We start from the raw sequence: 19110 nt of genomic DNA, 5'->3' as shown, positions 1-19110 counted from the left end.
CTTTCCTTTCCATTGACTCATAAGGGTGCGTTTGGGTTACCTCCAAACTTTAAAAAATAAATAAATGAATGAATACCGGGGTTTTAAATTATAGGCGAGGTGTGAAAATCTATCCGTTGTTGTATAGCTTAAATTCAAACATTGCTGGTTAGGTTACAACTTGTGAGTCTTTGAGAAACCGTACACCCAAGGTTGGTTTTGCGTTTCTTCTCTCTCCCCCCCCCATTCTCCCCCCCCCCCAGCTTCTTCACACATACACCCACACATTCTGATACTACAGGAGATAGCCAGGAAAGATACAATGTCTCTTCAACTCCGAGCGAAAGGGGCACTTTCAAGTGTCCGATTCTATTAGGTCTCTTTGATTATGAGAGAGAGAGAGAGAGAGAGAGAGAGAGAGAGAGAGAGAGAGAGAGAGAGAGAGAGAGAGAGAGAGAGAGAGAGAGAGTTGCAAACAGCACCAGCACTAAGATCTTCTGGACTTGCAGTTTGCCTTTCAGCGGCAAGGTGGCGCTCCAAGGTGACAGCTTTGGGCGAGAGAGCCCCTTATTAGCATGGTTTCTGCCGCGGAGATTAGGAGAGGGTTACAATTCCATTGGGCAGCTCTGCAGAAAAGACAAGATAGAGCAAACAAACCTTCAAACAGTCTGATTTCTTAAATAAGAAAGAGACAAAAAGGGGGTGGGGGACTGGCAGGTAGAAATGAGACATATTCAGGAAAAGTGCAAAGCATGTGTTTTATCGATACATCTTAGATGCACACAGACACACACACAAACCAGGCGCATTAAAAAAAATGGGGGGAGGGCTTACAAGAGATAAACGTAATTATAAATAAGTGAGTTCGAAAACAGGACGAAAGTTATTATTACTGATTTTAACCTAGGCAGCGTCCAGAGCGAGTACAAGAAGAAAGACTGGAGAAGCAAGGCATTAACTCAGGAGACAAGATTCTCTCTTCGTAAGTTTTCGGGGTTCGGAGAGAGATTCAGTTCTCTTCGCTTTTGTGCTACGAGACAGAGGTGATGATGCACAGGGGGGATTTGTAGAAAACATGCCAATCGCTGCCATGCACCTGCGCCTTCCACTTTCCCTTCCTTTCCTCTCCCAAATTTATTTATTTTTCACTCTCTCTTTCTCCTGGAAACAGAGGCGAAAATGTCTGGGATTTGAAGATCAGACGAGCTCTTTAAAAAAAAAGGGGGGGTGATCAGGCCGTGTTACTGCTTTCTTCCAAATAAAACAAACAAAGCAGCCAATATCTGGACCTGCAACTTCCTCCAAACCCACATGATCGAGTTCTTAGATTTCTATGCTAAAGTCTTCAATTTCGCTCTCCGTCGACTTAGATTTTCTTTTAAAAACAGAGTGAAAGGAAGCGGTGAGGTTTAGGAATTGTTTCCAAACTGACTAGTTTTAACAACTTTTCCCTTTTGTCCCTAGTCTCTCTCTCTCTCTCTCTCTCTCTCTCTCTCTCTCTCTCTCTCTCTCTCTCTCTCTCTCTCCGTCCCCCCCCCACCTTAGAATTTTTTTATGGTGGGGAGTAGAAGTGGAGAATATGGGCTCTTTATCCCTCCCATCTTTCCTTCAAGGACTTTTCCTATTAAAAACCAAGACAAAAATGATTCCTAATTAACCTCCGGTTCGGTATCTCCTCTGTGAATAGGCGTGAGACGCGGCCTAATGGAGCCATCGGTTTCTATGATATTAAAATAGATTTGAAAGGCAGTTCAGAACTATCTTTGCCGTGTTTTGTATCCCCCTTCATTGTGGTCTTCTCAGTTATGGCACCCCCCCCCACCCCACCCTGCAACTTGTGCATTTGGAGCACAAACGATAGATTGAGTTTGGATATGTTTGTTTTGTTTTAAATACATCTGAACGCAGTGAGCAAAGCAAGATCCTCTAACCCTCGGCTGAGGCCTTGGAGGATGCGATGCGTCCAAAGGGAAACAGCCGCGATGTTCCTCTCTGGCCTTCCTTCACCATTCATTTCTCCAAGTATTTTATTTGCCCAGCGTGATGAAAAGTGACACTCGCCAAATAGACAGCTTCTGAAAGTAATGAAGTCAGATGTGGCTTTAACCCGACGGTTGGTACAAATAAATGTGAAAACGAGCGGGGAACATTATCTGCTCGCTTAACTAGCAGCTAAAATACAGAGACCGCGCCTGCTGCCCCCCCCCCCCCCGCATACCATTGTCCCGCCAGGAAAGGATCCGTAGATTTCATTTCAGCGTCTCCCACCCTAAGTAATGACAATGTCCATCGCAGATATTAAGACTCGCCTCTTTCAGTTTCCACAATTTCTAGGAAAGAAGAAGTCGCGAAAGAGAAGTTGATGTGAATTGCTTTTTTAAAAAAGCATTTCTTTCTTCTTCCCCTTCCCCTTCCCGTTCTTTCCTCGTGGAGAATTCCATCGACCCATTTCTCCTTTAATAATAATAATAATAAAAAACAAAAGGTCCACGCTCTTCTCAACAAATTGCTGTGAGAAATACTTCCCGAACTGGAAAGAAACCAGCAGCATTATTCCTTCCTCATCGCTCCCAAATGTATCATAACAATCTGGGTGCATTTTATTATTATGCCAATTGCTTGTTATCATACTTTGCGCAGGAGGTGGAGAAGCCCCCTTCTCCTCCTCCGAAATATTATATAGGCTATATTATATACATATCATATAGTCCCTTCTTTCCCGTAGATGTAACCAGACAATCGTATTTACTGGGGAAACATTTTGCAACGTACCTTCTTCCTATTCGCTCCCAGACACTCGCTTACTGTCAGCTGCAAGTGTCTTTCTGGGAGGAATCATATTGTGAAGGAAAACGGGAAAGTTTGTGGGTTTAAGCTCTGGAGCTACCATCCCAAGGATACACAGACGCCTTCTCTAATTTAGAAGCCTGGTTAGGAAGCGCATTGGGTACAAGATTAACAACAACAACAACACGAAGAGGAACGACCTTTAGGATACAGGCGCGCTCACAAGTGTTTGTAAACACGGGCCCACCCGCCTTAACGCTGTTCATATTTCAAACTTTTCCTCTGCTTAAAATAAAACGAATAGGAGAGATTCAAAGTACGTTTGCATCTATACAAAGGGAGGCGGGTTGGGTGACGGGAAACATACGATTATTGAAAAATTGTCAATCGGTTGTGCAAAAAGGAGCATCATTTCAACATTAGTCCAAAAATACCCACACCCTAAATCGCAGGAGGTAAAACATTATCTAGGATTCCCCCCCCCCCATTGGTTTTCTCTCTCTTTCCTTGTCTAGATTGCATGTTAATCAAGCGGTGTTTTCTTATCATGTGACGGTAACAAGTCGAAAGCTCTTGGCATTATAAGAAACGTGCTTTCCTCGTTCTCGATAAGATCAGATCTACATGACAATTATAACCTGGTTTGAAACCTGTTTAGCTGTCATGGAAGCCGTTTAGCTGTTCTTGAGGGGGAAAGCAACAATTCACTCGGTTGGGGATTGTAGTTTGAACGGGACCCTTGCCCCGAGATTTCTTCTGCATGAAAGCCGTAAATCTTAAAAACAGGAAGCGGGTTGAGAATCCAAGGGTAGATATGTTGTCCCGTTTGTCACGAGGGGCTGGTCTAGGAAGAGTCACGTTTTACTTGCTGTAAAGTATCTCGGACGAGGGGAGCAGCAATCATCACGCTATTAAAAGTCCCCGAGACGACACTCCGGCCTTCTCCAAACAGTTGCCCGGTTATTTTAAGCTCCAGAAGAATTGGGATATATTATTTTGGGAGGGGGACGGGGACGGGTCCCTTTAGCACTTTATAGGATTCTTATAAGTTTTCCAGCATATGGGACAAGGGACGACTTCCTACTAAGATCGTTCCCAGTGTCTTTAACAAAATATTCTTGGGGCACCGAGAAACGGGCAAAGGAGAAAACTGAACTGCTCGTCCCGTTTTGACTACCAGGTTCTGAGAATTTGCTTCCTGCACTCGCGTCCACCCAACCCATTTCTACCCTTTCAGGAGTTATCATACAAATATTTCCAGGGCTGTCAGACGATTAGAGGCTTTTCAGTGGGCGAGTGGCCTACCTTTTAACCGAATAATCGATGGCTACCTAAGTTGTCATGAGATCATTTCCCCTGTTATGAAACTAAAGGAAGGTGCCTTTGGGGAGATGCTGAACGAAGATCACTTGCAATGGAAACTACGGCTCTTTGTAGACCGCCAGACCCTCTGGAATATTTTATGACCATAACAATCAAAGGGCTGGGGATATTCCAAGCACTGCGGATGGCCGATTAATCAAGGGCATAGGTAGCTGATTAAGCTGCCTTTCCAAGCTTGCACATGAAATTTAAGGTTGTAGGTTCTTCTACAAAGCTACCACCTCCCATTTGGGAAGAGTCTAACCATTGATCTCCCCTCTAGTTTGCCACCAGACTTTGAGTGAATCGGAACAGAAATATTTTGGCTTGACTTGGCGCTGGGTGGAGAGCTATGGGACTTAAGCGGGGAGGGGACGGGGCGGAGAGAAACCCAACTATTGTTGGAACCCCTGAGCACTGTACTTTGGTTCATCAGCGACAAGGGTGGATCTTGAATTCAGGTCTGTTGAGATGTCATTTAAGGTGAGTGTGTTTGCGTAGAAGCAAAAGGAAGCACAGAACGTGAAAACTGAAGGGCAGTAGGTTCAGGGTAGTAGAAACATGCTCTTCATCCAGTGCTAGAGTCTGGAATTAATGTTGGCGTTTGGAATTAAGAGCCTTACAAGCTCCTCCCCTGCTCCGATTCATTTCTAATCCCTCATTCTGCCGAGTGAGGCCCTGGACTTACAGAATTGAGGACCACAAGATGGTGGGGGGGGGCGCAGTTCAACGCCTATTGACTGGAGCAGCGATAGGGCCACGGACATCTGAGGACCTGTTGTTGGGAACACTGAGCAACCCTCAGTTTTGATACCTTGCTTCTGATGTCCCGGCTAAGGCCTGGATTAGATGGACAGCTGAGTCTTATTTGGCAAACCATATGGGGGAAGCCAAAGCTTGGTGGAAGAGCACGTGCAGAAGGTCGTAGGTTCATTCCCTGGTATTTCCAGGTGGGTCTGGCTAGACCTCTGTTTGAAATCGTGGGGAGATGCTGCCAACCAGTGTTGCCAATATTGGATTGATGGTCAGAATTGGTATAAGGCAACTGCCTGTACTTCCATGACTGTTCATAGGTTATAAGGGGCGCAATCGGAGTCTGCACCACCTCACCCAGCATGGCGTTGGATTTATTCCGAATTCTTATTTATATGGGGAATACACATGCAGGGGTTGCAAAACTTTTCAGAAGTAGGAGATCGATTTTCTATTCTTACTTTCATTCCTTCCCATCCCCCAACAACCCCCCTCCCCCAATTCGCCGAATTGTTTGAAAAAAAGCTGTCAAACCCCATTAGAACATCGTCCTTTGAGTGGCAGACCCCAAATGCTTTGAAAAGCTTAAAGGGTTAGGGAGAGAGAGAAGGGGGGGAGGGGTGCCTCGTCTATTTAAAACGAAAAGTGATATCCTTCCCCCTTTAAAGATGCTGTGGATAATCTAGAACAGGTTGTGTCTGTGATCCAGGGATGAAGGGCTAAAGAAGCAGTGCGTTTTCATCTCCAAAGCGAGGCAACTCCACTAACCTGGAAGTTTGATTTTTTTTAAAAAAAAATGTGTTATTGTCTACGACGACTAAATCATCGCATATATACGTTCGCAAGTAAATTGACATTTAGGTTTAGGACACACACAGAGAGAACACAATTGACCAGGGAACTAACTATATCGTAAGCAATCAAAATTCGCTTATTGAACCTCATTAATTGTTTACCATTAGATATTTCCAGAAAACTGAAATACTTGAAGGTCGCTGATCCCTCTTGCAGCATCACAACGTAAAATGAAATATTTAGTTATTTACCATCATCCAAAAAACAAACACACCCAACTTTACCCCAAGCAACCAGCTAAATTATTGTCCCACTGGTTCAAAAGAGGTTCACTCTGGCATTGAAACCATTGGAAGCTGAAAAAAATTTCTCAACTCTAGTTTGGATGGTGAGCAACAACAAAGAGGAAGCATATTTAAGCTTCGGTTCAACAAGCGAGAGCTAAGTGTAGTGTTGTACCCACTTCCCTAGGAGCTAACCACCCTACTCAATTTGGCTTACTTCTGAGTAGACACAGAGTCGCACGACCCAAGGCTTCTCTGAAATCTCTGGGACCTTTAAGGGGAATTAACTGGATCCAAAAACAACAGATCCCATTGCAACCACCACCACAACCACCACAATCTAGCCACCATTAAGCACCCTTAAAAGGCTGTTGGTTTCCTGAATTCGAAATCTTTCCCGTTGGAATCAATAAGTCCTTTGAAGGGCTGTGCCTGTTTACTCATAAGTATACCTCGCTGGACAAATGGGGCTCACTCCCAGGAAAATGTGCACAGGACGGGATTGAAGTCTGACTTGGTCCCTACCCATGATGATGAGCACCTGCCAAAATATCCCACCGAATTGGTGTAACGTGACTTGGATGTATGTATCTGCACCATGTTGTGTTAGCTTTAACAGAGAAGGAGGCATGACACCCAGGTGAACTTTCCCTCATGGCGTCAGGGTGCTGCCAACCCCTTGGCGTGAGAGTCCTCGGGGGGAGACCTGGAGTGGGACTGTTAGGAAGACCGCCTAGCCAACCCCATAGAGCGCATTTGCGGACATAAACAACTCTGTTTTTCTATGTTGGGTGATGGTGAGGGAAGTGTTTCTCTTCAACTGGAGCTGCTGATTATGCAGTCGTCACTGGGGAAAGGAAGTCGTCAAACTCGACAACCATTAGCTCTGTAGAGGTGACTTTAAGAACACTCACCCCTTCCCAAATGAGACAGACAGAGATGTAGCGGTGGTTGGTTGAAAAGTAAGTTCTTTCTTCCCCAAGAGTGGAAATATTTGAAGATTTGAGATCTGAAAGAATGGCATGCATTGCCAATATGCCACCCCCCACCCACTTGATAGAACTTCCGGGCCATGGTGCCCAGAAGGCAGAAGTGTGGTCTGTTGAACTTTTTTTGGTTGTGTGCTTTTTTATTTTGCATAGACATAATGACACATTAGGCAAAGCTTCATCTGCGGAGCCCGAAAGCACAAACAGGGCTCTCAACAAATAAACGAATAAGGTCCCTCGACGAACTAGCTGAGCCAGGCATACAGGATTTAAACGCTGCCCCTGCTACTGGTGAGGGTAGGAGTATTTTAAGCAGGAACATGCTCAGTTCTTAACGTGGACTCTCACCCAGCCAAAGTTAGCCTCGAGTAAATAAGTCTTGATAGATTCAGTAGGACTTACTCAGAGTGAAAACGGGTGGCATGGGCTACGGTAGCAGATGCATTGTTAATGAGAAGTTTCCCCATTGAATTTCAGAGTAAGTTTACAGGGCACTTCAGATGATATGTGGTGGTGATAATAAGTATAATACAATAACAATAGGTAACAGCTAATAGGATAATAAGTAGCAGCTAAATAATATTGCCTGAGGTTTCTTTTATCCTTCTCCCTCCCAATCCCCTTTCCTTTTGTGACATGCTTTTTATAATGTTAGAGGGGGAAATACTTTTTATTTGTGGTTGAGTCCAATAAAAGTGAATTAAGTAGTGTTTATTTATTTTATAATATATACACTGCTTGATTGTAAAAAAGAAATCTCAAGACGGTTTACATAAAGAATTACAACTACTACGATACTACTACTACATACAGAAGTACTACTACGGTAGTAGTAATGTATAGAACAATGCTTCAGATGTCACTTCATAGAATGAGGCAAAAACAGAGATGTCCCAGCCCCGCACAGCTTGCAAAGTAGCAATGAAGGAACACCAAACTCTAGGCCTAGCGGCAGAGTCCTCCCTCCTAGTTCTCCGGTTAATTTATTGCTCAAGCCCGGCTCGTCGAGTGGCTTCTACAGGCATCCCACGGGAAGCCCCCTTTAGCAAGGATTTTTCGCCCCCCTCTTCCCCCCAGCCAGACACCCCTCGCCTCTCTACAGCTTTTCTCTCGCTTGGAGCCACAGAGATTTTCTCCAACTCCGCAGCAGATGCCTCCACAGAGACTTTTTAGGAGATAATTAGATTATAAAGAACATTAAAGTTGTTTTATTGATTCCCAAGGAATTCTCCGAGAGGGTGGGAACGGAAAGCGGCGGGGGAGTCGGCTTTCATCTAGGTAATTTCTTCGGATCTCGCGATGAAAGGAAGAAGCGCCGAGAGTCCGCTCAGCCGCCCGGTCGCCTGGCCTGCAGCCAGAAATAAATGCGCGCGCGCGCACCCGGTTCCTTTCTCGTGTGATGGCAGAAACACGTCTTTTCTCCCAAAGGAGGTGGTACCCTTTTTGAGGTTAACAGTGGGAAGGATGAAAAGTATTTCCCCTTCCTTAACATGATATTATTCCCTGCATTCTTTCTGCAAGCAGGGTGGGAGGTGGCGAAGAATCAACACACCCCAACCCAGACTATACATCTATATCTATTTGTCCTCCTATCCCAAACTCTGAGTCTGTTATAGTCTCTACCTACCCATCTTGCTTTGGCTGGATATCAAATCCAGATGGTCTCCAAACGTAAGTTCTGGGAACTTCCAAGACTTGGTCTAGCCTACAATATAGACCCTTTCTCCCTCCGGTTGGTTATCAATGGACCTCAGGAGCAGGATCTGTTTCGATGAGGTCAGCTGTTACTTAGAAATGATCGCGGCTCTCCTTTTGCCAATGACGCCAGGACAAAGCTGTCGTTTGGATTCACACGATCAGTTGGGGCCCTGGTTGTTATAAGTGGAAAGAAAAATATTGTCTTCCCTGTAGTTGTGCAGACAGAGAGGGGCTTCGCTTCGAGGGCAGAAATCCGGGGCTTCTTGTTCAGCAGAAGGAGCAGGAGGACCTCTAAAGGTAGCCAGACTGATTTAGCTGTGGGATATCTAAAATAAGGCAGTAAAAACCAACTACTTCTGATTGCTAGAAAGGCACTCACACAGAGGAAGTTGGAACTCGCAGGGTCTACAGGAAATCCTCCCTGTGAGAGCCACTCCCATTGTGTCCAGCCAGGTAAAGGGACGCAACCCTATATAAGCTGGTCAGGTCCTGGCCTGCTCTCTGATCCCTTCTACCTGATCTCATCTCTTCCATGTTTCATCAATAACTAGGGGTGTAGGACATATGCAGAGTCTGAGTAACAGCTCAGACTCCAATTCTAATGTAAACTGTAATATATGTCTGTAACTACATTTTAAGCCTGCCTCAAGACTGCTACTATGAAACTGAGTGAGTAAATCTATCTTTACTTACAAAAAGTCTGTTTTGCATGTTTATTGTTTGAAGGGGAGAAAAGGGGGAAATACCAGGAAATCCAGCCTGCCGTAAAGCATTCTGGATTACTTAAATTAAATGGCTAAAGCTAGCTTATCAACAGCTTCCTCATTTTAGCTGACAAAGGGATGTACTCTGCTGAACTCACAAACATAAGGAAGGTTTATATCTAAGAAACATAGCCCCTCCTAGTTTCCATACACATCCTTACATTAGTGCATTGTTTAGTATTACAGTCGTACCTCTGCTTACGTATCCCTCTGGATATGTAAACTTCGGAATGTGAACGCGGCAAACCTGGAAGTATTTTCCTGGGTTTCGCCATGCGTTCATGCGCAGAAGAGCTAAACCACGCTGTGCACATGCGCAGAAGCAGTTCTTCAGTTGCGAATTCCTCAGGATGCAGCCGGACCTCCGGAATTGATCCCGTTCACAACCAGAGGTACCACTGTACTTTATTGCATCACTGCTCTCCCCGCGCCCCTCTGTTAAGAAAAACCTGGTCCCCAGATGTTGTTGAACTCCACCTCCCATCATCCCTGTCCCTGACCATTGCCTAAGCTGCCTGGGACTGATGAGAACTATAGTTCAGCCACATCTGAGGACTCAAGAACTCTGGTCTACATTTGGAGGAACCAGCATGGTGTCCTCCAGATGTGGTGTCCTCCAGATAACATGTCAGGGGTGATGGGTAGAGGAGTCCAACAACATCTGGAGAGTACCCCCTGGCTATACCTGGTCTACACTGGCTGGCAGCTGCTTTCTCAGCCTGACTTGGAGATTGAACATGGGACCTTCTACACTCAAGGCTGATGTTATGGCACTGAGCTAGAAAGCATATTTTCTAGCTATTCATAGAACAATTAAAGTGCCACCTGGTGGTGGTGCAAACACCTTTCACCTGTTACCCCCTGCTTTCCACACAAACCTTTTAGCTGGTCTTGGATTCCCATTCAGAACGTGTCAGCAAGATGGACCCCATGATCTGATTCAGGGCTAGGCAGCTTCCGGTGTGCACATCTTACACTGACTGCTACTTCTTCCATCCTGTGAAAGTGGATTAACTTCTTCGTATTGTTATCATGTGGATTTATTTTTTTTTGTATTTATTGACATTATTATTTCTGATTGTTCCTAATATTGTTCATTTGCTGCTTTGTGAGCCACTCTGAGCACCACTGTGGAAAAGTGGCATACAAGTATGATGGTGGTGATGATTCTGTAGCTGCATCAATCTGACCGTCTTCAGAAGAACAGGGAGGCTTATAGCTGGCACCCTTAGTCTCTAAGCTATATCATTTTTTTTTTTTTAAAAGAAAGAATTATCTTTCCTTCTCCTCCTTTGTATTTCAGTTTTGAGAGCCGGTGTGGTGCGATAGTTACAGGTGGGTAGCCGTGTTGGTCTGCCATAGTCAAAACAAAATCGAAAATTCTTTCTAGTAGCACCTTAGAGACCAACTGAGTTTGTTCCTGGTATGAGGTATCTGAAGAAGTGTGCATGCACACGAAAGCTCATACCAGGAACAAACTCAGTTGGTCTCTAAGGTGCTACTAGAAAGAATTTTCGATTTTGTGGTGCGATAGTTAGAGTGTTGGACTATGACCTGGGAGACTAAGGTTCAAATCCCCACTCAGTCAATGAAGCTCACTCGATGATCTTGGGACAGATGGCATCTTTCAGCCTGGCCCACCTCACAGGGTTGTTGGAAGGATGAACCATGGGAAAACCATGGGAGTTCATTTGGAGAAAAGGTGGTACAGTGGTACCTCTGGTTACGAACTCCAGAGGTCCGTTCTTAAGCCCAAACTGTTCTTAACATGAGGCACACTTTCACTAACGGGGCCTCCTGCTGCTGCCACACCCCCAGCGCACGATTTCCACTTGCATCCCAGGGCAAAGTTCGCAACAAGGGGCATCTACTTCTGGGTTAGCGGAGCTCGTTACCTGAAGCATTTGTAAGGAGGACGGTATGTAACTCGAGGTTCCACTGTATATAAATGTAATAAACCCAGGCACATGTACTTGAAGAGCTCAGTTGGTTAGAGTGTGGTGCTGATAACACCAAAGTTGCAGATTCGATCCCTGTATGGCACATTTGCATATTCCTGCATTGCAGGGGGTTGGACTAGATGATCCTCAGGATCCCTTCCAGCTCTGCAATTCTATGATTCTACAAAATAATCTAAGCCTACTATTGCTGCTACTATAAGAAGACTGGTGCTCTCAGTGCTATTTTGTTGTATAGTTGGACCCCTGCATCTGTTAAATTTCCGACTTTGCCACAAACAGTTAGTTAGAGCAAGGTGCTCATTATGCCAAGGTTTGATCCCTGTATGGGACAGCTGCATATTCTTGCATTGCAGAGGGTTGGACTAGATGTTCCTCAGGGTCCCTTCCAACGCTACAATTCTATGATTGTATCGCTCCTTTTCTTGCCTTGGGCAAGTCATTTAATTTCTCGGCTTCAGTTCTTCCTTTGTGAAAAATTATAAAAAGGAAAAAGGAAGAGGCTGTGACTGTCCTCGCAGGGCTGTTGTGAGGACAAAGACAATGCATGTTGCAAAGCATTTTCTCAACAATCTGGTTTGCAATCACACTCGCAGTTAACCACCAGTAAGCCCGGCCCAATGCAGTGGGACTTATTTCCGAGTAAAGACACCTGGAGTGAGACTGTCAAGGTGCTAGGAGCTGCTGGATGGACAGGCCTCTACAGATAGCCTGTGTCTTCCCCCCCCCCCCCCTGGGCGAGCCAAACCAACACACTTCTTGTTACCACAGCCGAGTTCAGGTAGCTCAGAATGAAATCCAAGGAGTTAGATGTGGCTAAGGGAATTTGCGACATACTTTCAAATGATGAGCAGGCCCTTTCCGGAATATGAGAAGCCTGGGGGCTGAAAGCTCACCTGAGCCCTCCACCCTGCTTCTCTTCTCAATGGGAGTGAGTTCCCCCCTTGCATAGAAGAATCTAGGGCAGGCACCCCCAAACTCGGCCCTCCAGCTGTTTTGGGACTACAATTCCCATCATCCCTGACCACTGGTCCTGTTAGCTAGGGATGATGGGAGTTGTAGTCCCAAAACAGCTGGAGGGCCGAGTTTGGGGATGCCTGATCTAGGGAAATCCCCCTTCCCACTTATTAAAAAACCCCAGCATGGTCCAAGGAAATGGAGGGGTGGTGCAGGAAAAAAAAACACAAGCCAACCTCTCACCTTCCATTCAAGACCCAGGAATAACAGTAGCAAGGGGTGGGAGGTCTGTGTCTCTAGGAGACTGCAATCTACACAGCGGCAGAGGTAAAAGAGAGAGAGCTAGAGAGAGCAAAGAGGAACGAGGGCGGGGAGGAACACAGAAGCAAATGCAGCCAGAGACACAGTGCAGTTTCATTTCAGTAGGGGGCGAGCCGAGGATTAATGGGGGGTGTCGTTAAATTAATTTCTAAATTCTAACCTTCTAACCTCGGGTGGTGCTGGGCTGTTGAAGCGCCGGCCCTTGTGGCGGGCGACTGCAGTTATTAACTTCCTTCAAAGAGATTCCCCCACCCTCACCTACTCTGTAAAAGAAATAAAGTGTGCGTCCCTGCGCGCGCGCGTGTGTAAGGAAGGGGGCAGCTGATGGAGACTGGCGGAAGGAGGATGGGCTGCTGCATTGACTAAGGCTTAGTGTGACAACTGTTGAAAGTTTGACATCAAAGGTAACTCATATGATTCAGTTACCAGAGGACCTGTCGGACCTTAGAGGGAATATCTTAATTACTGAGTGGCAATGTTAGAGTGGGAAAGGGGGGGGGGTGCACAGCTGGGGAAAAGTGGGGAGCGTGAGTGCGGCTGGCTGGAAGAGTTGTGTGTGTGTGTGTGTGTGTGTGTGTGTGTGTGTGTTGATGGGGGGGGGGCTCACAAAAGGGAGGGGTTGTGCTTTCAGCCTTTTTCTTTTTGACGAGGAATCCACATCAGGCCTCTATGAGCGTCTTAATCATGTTTTAGCGATGGCAGCTTTTCACTCTGCAGCACCCCCCCCCCCGCCCTCTCCACACCACACCAGTCCTCTGAACTTTATAACTATATGTAAACACGGTGTCAGCTGGCCAGTAATCTCTTCTGGGGTTTCTTATTAGAAAAAAATTTCATTCTCCTTGAGTTCTAGATTAAGCAGAATAGTTTTCTCTATTGCTGAATGGACTGAGGTTTCTTGGAATATAATGTGTCAATTGTTGATGGTTTGTGACCCATAAAATGTGAGGGTGACTATGCTGGCTTTGGTATGTAATTATGCAAAACACTCTCTATAAAGCCTTGCCATCCGATCTAATGACAATCCCTGAGGTCTATTCCCTTAAAAAAAAAAGGAGGGAGTGGGGGAAGTCTTATGTATATATAGGCTTCAAGGAGAAAAGAAAGGGGGAGGGCGTGGGGCGGAGAGGGAAGAGTAACATTTTGTATTTATACACATTTTTATGGAAGTAAAAAAAAGAGAGAGAGAAAAAAACCCATGCAAATCAGATGCAGAGGGTAAAGAAATCTAGAGAAAATGATTAAACTTTTGCCGGTCTGTGTTTCATAAGTTAATCGAAGGGAAAATACATGGGGGTGGGAGAAAGACAGAAAGACAGAGAAAGAATATTAGATTAACTGTACAAGAGAAGTGGGGGGGGGGGGGGGAGAGGCAGAATCACCAGAAAGTTACAATTTTTCTCCCCATCAAGACACTTTTGCAAAAATAAAATAAAAAAAGTTTAAAAATGGTGAAGTCGCTATTGAAATGGATCCAAAAGAGAAAGATTTGAAGTGGGTGGGCGTACGACAAAAGTTAGAATATCACAGGCATGTTTGTAATGTGTTGACAAACACGTGACCACCACGTCTTTCTTTGATGTAGGTCTGTTTCATTAGGCAACGCATCTTATTCATCGTGGCCATTCAGTTCCTACAGTTTTAATTGAGAGTTTAGCTCTGGACTCTCAATAAATGTGACAGCTGTCGAGAGATGATACCCAGTATTTTAAAAACCCATCTATCTGGGGGCGACGGAAATCGGGGAAAAGGGGGGGGGGCGTGTAGAAGACCTGTCTGAGTGAAAAATCTTAGCGGATCAAGATAGAAGCCGGTAGAGGAATCAATTTGGTCGCTGAACTCGGAAGAAAGTTTTGGGCGGTGGCCAGGGGGGTAGTAAGAAAAAGAGAGGGCTGAACTTTTTAGAGGGAGGGGATTACGACCAACGGGAATCTGTTGCGTCAGGAAATCGAATGTAAACATTGCAACCTATAGACACACAGCAGACAGACTCCCTCCGCCCCGGTCAGTCCAAAGCAAACAGCTTTAATGAGAAATGAAATATAGCAGCCTTCGTCGGTTGCAAGGAGAGAAGCTACTTAGGTTGATTAGAACTTTTCACGTGCTAGCAACAGAGGACTCTGCAAACAGCATGTGATCTCAGCGGAGGGACGTTGCCAGAGATAGGCACGACCAAGTCCAATGTGTTTGTGACACCCACATGTCCCTGGTGCAATAGAAAAACCAGAATACGACCCCCACCCCCGCCGCGCGCCACAAACTTCTTTCAACACCCTGATAAACAAGCAGGGTAAATGATATTATGAAAGGGAGAGTTAAGAAACAGAAATCCCCCCTTTTGTTTTTTTGTTTTGCAAAGCACAGGTAATTATGAGATGAAATTAACTCTGGTGTGTTCCTTTGTGACGTCACGAAACTATCTGATCCATGCCTATTAAGGAACTCTGTGCCCTATTAAGGGTTATGATGATATGGAGGGGGCCCATCTGAACAGTATTTTCTCCCACCCCACCTGAAATCCCGACGGAGAGAGATGGAAAGAAAAGGATCTCTGGTTGACAAAGGTCAGCGAACCCCGAACTGCTTGGAGCTCTCTCTCTCTCTCTCTCTCTCTCTCTCTCTCTCTCTCTCTCTCTCTCTCTCTCTCTCTCTCTCTCTCGGTAGGGGAGGAAATCCCACACTTGAAGGCTGACGAGGCTTTTCCTTGGTGTATATTTCAAACTCAGACCATCAGACGGATCACCCAGAGGGCTAGGCATTTTTTATGCAAGATGGCCACAGGCTTCAGGGCGGATTCTCTCCTCTACGCCCCCTCTCCCGGACAAACCGTCTGACATCTCTATGATCTCTGGGATGACAGAGTTGGGAGGTGGGGGGGTATTGGATCTCGCCTTGTAACTTCCTATCACTCAAAGGAATTTAGGGATCCCCTTTCCCTAACAAAGTGAAACGCGACGAGAAAACCAGGGTGGCTGAGAAAGATGCCTCTTGAGTACTCTGCAAAAGAAACAAAGAGACAGAAATTGAACTAGAAGAGTTTTAGTGTTCCTTATGGAAGCGCCGCATCTAAAGCGTTTGCTTTACTTCCAACGTGATTCCTGGATCAGGTTTCAATCGGTAGTCCATTTATTGTTATTCTTCTCCTCTCAAATCCTTCCCAAATGCTGATGAGGATTTATTGCTTTTCTAGTACTGCTTCTTTAAATAAAAATCCAGAATTGATTGCCATCCATTGTTTTTAATTCATCTAACTGGTGATTGTTTATTGCCAAAAGACATCCAATGAGTTCATTCCTTGTGAATGGGAACACACACACCATTGCCAAACATTAAAATCACATTTTCCTTTAAAGACAAGTGTCCTATAATTTTTTCAGCTCCCATTCAGCTCTCTTTCCTCTGAAATCTTCAAGGAGACAAGAATCTCTCATATATGTGTGTGTGTGTAATATGTATATAATACATACATATATATATATATGTATGTATTACTTATACGGACGTTAGAATCATATTCTTACTTCAAATTCTTACTTAGGTTTAAAATAAATATTTACACAGTAATGGAGATAATAGAGATGCTCTGTTTATACGACCGCAGTGACTACCAAGAAGAAGCTACAGTCTTGCTTAAAAGGAGTTTAGTAAAATCAGGTGCAAGATTCCCGTTGATTAGAGCTTAATTATGTTTAATAAATCCGCATTGGGTTTGCTGAATAATACCACGCGTTGCTTAAAGTCACTGATTGAAAATTATGGAGCTATGAATTAAAAAATAATAATTTGATGCAGGCAACTTTCGGAAATGAATAAGGTGTTTTATGGCAAAAGTAATTTATATTATTATTACTACTACTACTTTTATCCCCATAATTAACTTAGTGCCCAAATTCAAAACAAGACAGAGTTTGCTTTTAATTAGGGTCTTTGGTGACAAAATGAACAGCCAAGGTTAGAGACAGGCAGAGCCGGTAGCTTTTTAGCAGCGTCGAGTTATCGGCGGTGTGTATCTTATAATATGGGGAAATATTTACCGATTTAACTGGCAGCGGTCGATCAAATTCAGGTTTGATGGGTGGGGAGAAAAAGAAACTTTCTTTTTTACTTTGAGATTCAAGTCTTTAAAAACAAAGGCCAAGGTCCATTTCGATGACTGGGAAGAGGATAGCCGCATCTTTCCCCCCAAGAGATGCCTGCTTATGGACCCAAAAGGAGGAAACGCGACAATAAATCATTCCCCGGCCTTGCTGATGGGCAAAAATAAAAAATAAAAAATTTAATAATCTGGTGGTAAAGAGAGAGAGAAACTCTATATCTGTACACACATGTGCATGTGCACGTGTGTTTTGAATCCCATTGGTTTCACAGGCTTAAGGTCCCCCTTACGACATACGACATCTATCTATAGTGAACGTTAATGCATGGATGGATGGATAATGTTTAGATAGTCGCGCAGCAGTGTCCTTGGGAACTTCAAGCGAGCCAGCTGAGCGGGTCTTTGGATCCCGCCTATATTTGGATCCCATCTATGAACACACAATCACATATATAATCGTGGGTTCAAAGAATGGGCTCAATCCGGCCGAATCTCAGTTTTGGAAATGGCCTTCCGTAACAACGGGGCCGTGGGATTGAGTGATCTGCTACTGAAATTAGTGGGATTCAGAACTTTGGCAATACTCTCTCTCTCTCTCTCTCTCTCTCTGTGTGTGTGTAAATATATAAAAAAATTATTTCATGTTCCCCATTTACCTCTTCCTCTAAGGATCTCAGAGGGGCGGGGTGGTTCTCTCCCCACACCCCGACTTTATAAATATCGTAAATTCATCAAAGTTTTAACTTTCGATATTACTACTAAAGAATATTTCAAGGCGTCCGGTTTGAAAGGATTCCCCTGCTCCCCTGCTCCCCTCTCCCCCCTCCCCATTTTTTCCTACCCACGACAAAGATACCTTGGCTAGAATGACATCTTTTGTAATTAGCACCAAAGAAAAAACGTGTTGGGGGGGATTTTCACCCCCCTTCCGCCATCAAAAGTAACCAGATAATTAGCAAATAACCCACAATTAAAGACGACTCCCACCTTGCCCAAATGAGGATTGACATTTTAACAAGCACGTAGACGGGAGTAGGAGAAATCAATAAAACACACCGGCACACTGGGGTGGGGGTGGGGGGTCGAGGCGAGCTAGTAGCGAGATGTTTTAGCTAAGTATTTCAGACACGATTCAAAGAAAGTTGGGCGTGTCCCTCCTGCGCATATTTATTAAAAGGATAGTTCTTGGGCACCCCATCGGAATTCTTCCCAAATAGCCCAAGTTAGGGAGTCTAGTCCTACTGAGATCAATGAGGGAGGGGTACTGTACTGTATGTTCAGCAGTGTGAGAGATGCGTCTCACTTTCTGGATAAGAAGACCATCCTGGGAGCGGAGGAAGGAGCAGAATTATTCCAACAGGTGCAAAGCTGCATCTGAAAGCAGCTTAATATTAACAGCGACAACCTCAAAAGCAAGAGAAAGGAAATGTGGTTGCACAGAAAGTGTACTATATTAAAAATTCAGAATCCCTTGAATTTATATCGGGGTTCGTTGGCCGAGGTTAAAGCGAGGCATTTTTGAGACCCATACATTGATTTCGACGGGACAGCGTTATAGGGAGGCTTCTCCTGCCGCAATCGACGGGGTCGAAAAAATTCTCCGTCTCGTGTGCAATTCGAAAAACCGATTAAACATAAGACGGAAAGAACTGTAGAGGTTACATATTTTTTTCGGAAAGGTGCTTTTATCAGAGAGATTTAACAGGAATCAGTTTTACAGGAAAGTGGGTGGATTTTATTTTTCCCCAGGAGCCGAAAGATAATCGCTAGCCAGTCTTATTTTAATTTTTTTTTTTGGAGGGGAGGAATGGACATTATTTTGGCAGGAAAATAGCGAAGCGCTATGTACTGGACAGGTAGATGGAAAGATGACAGACGGAGAGAGGGACAGAACGAGAACTGTTATCTATATATACCACCCTCAGTGTACAGACTAGTATTACTTTGCAGAATTACATAACAAACAAAAAGGACAGGTTCCTGTTCCGAGGAGCATGCAATCTCTATTTCAAGAGACGGGGTGTGCACAAAAGAGAGCGGGGAGCTGGGAGAGTTCGACGCCTAACAGATGCCCCTCAGAGATGCGAGGTGAATGAGAAAAATGATACATAGATGACTGACAGATAGAGACTGAATAATGAAATGTAATTCAGACTAGAGGGCCAAAAGCTCCGCTGCCCGCTGCATTTACCCGAATTGCATTTGACTTGGTAATAAGTTCCCCTGAAGTCCACGACTTCCAAAAAAAAAAAAAAAAAAGTTGGAAGTGCGGGTCCATGGGCTGATTAAAATGAAAAACGGAGGTAATGGGAAACCCAAGGAACAAATTTAAACGAAGAGGTCTAGGGAGTTTGCAAGAACTTGGGT

At 44.7% G+C, this 19110-nt stretch overlaps 1 long non-coding RNA gene across 2 annotated transcripts in view; it reads right to left on the bottom strand.

Annotated features, from left to right (window-relative positions):
• Positions 1-243: 243 nt before the first annotated feature.
• LOC117056934 overlaps positions 244-19110 on the bottom strand; it is a 132159-nt gene continuing 113292 nt past the window's right edge. The window contains exons 1-3 of one of the 2 annotated variants that reach the window (XR_004427779.1): positions 12816-12896; positions 2198-2309; positions 244-605 (exon numbers count right to left, since the gene is read on the bottom strand). This is a non-coding gene — a long non-coding RNA (uncharacterized LOC117056934). Of the gene's footprint in view, positions 606-2197; positions 2310-12815; positions 12897-19110 lie in introns of those variants that run through there. The other variant, XR_004427778.1, reaches the window with a different exon arrangement.

The sequence above is a fragment of the Lacerta agilis genome, chromosome 13 (assembly GCF_009819535.1).
Source record: "Lacerta agilis isolate rLacAgi1 chromosome 13, rLacAgi1.pri, whole genome shotgun sequence".
In the NCBI taxonomy this organism is placed as follows: domain Eukaryota; kingdom Metazoa; phylum Chordata; class Lepidosauria; order Squamata; family Lacertidae; genus Lacerta; species Lacerta agilis.
This window is presented reverse-complemented; position numbering and strand designations above follow the sequence as displayed.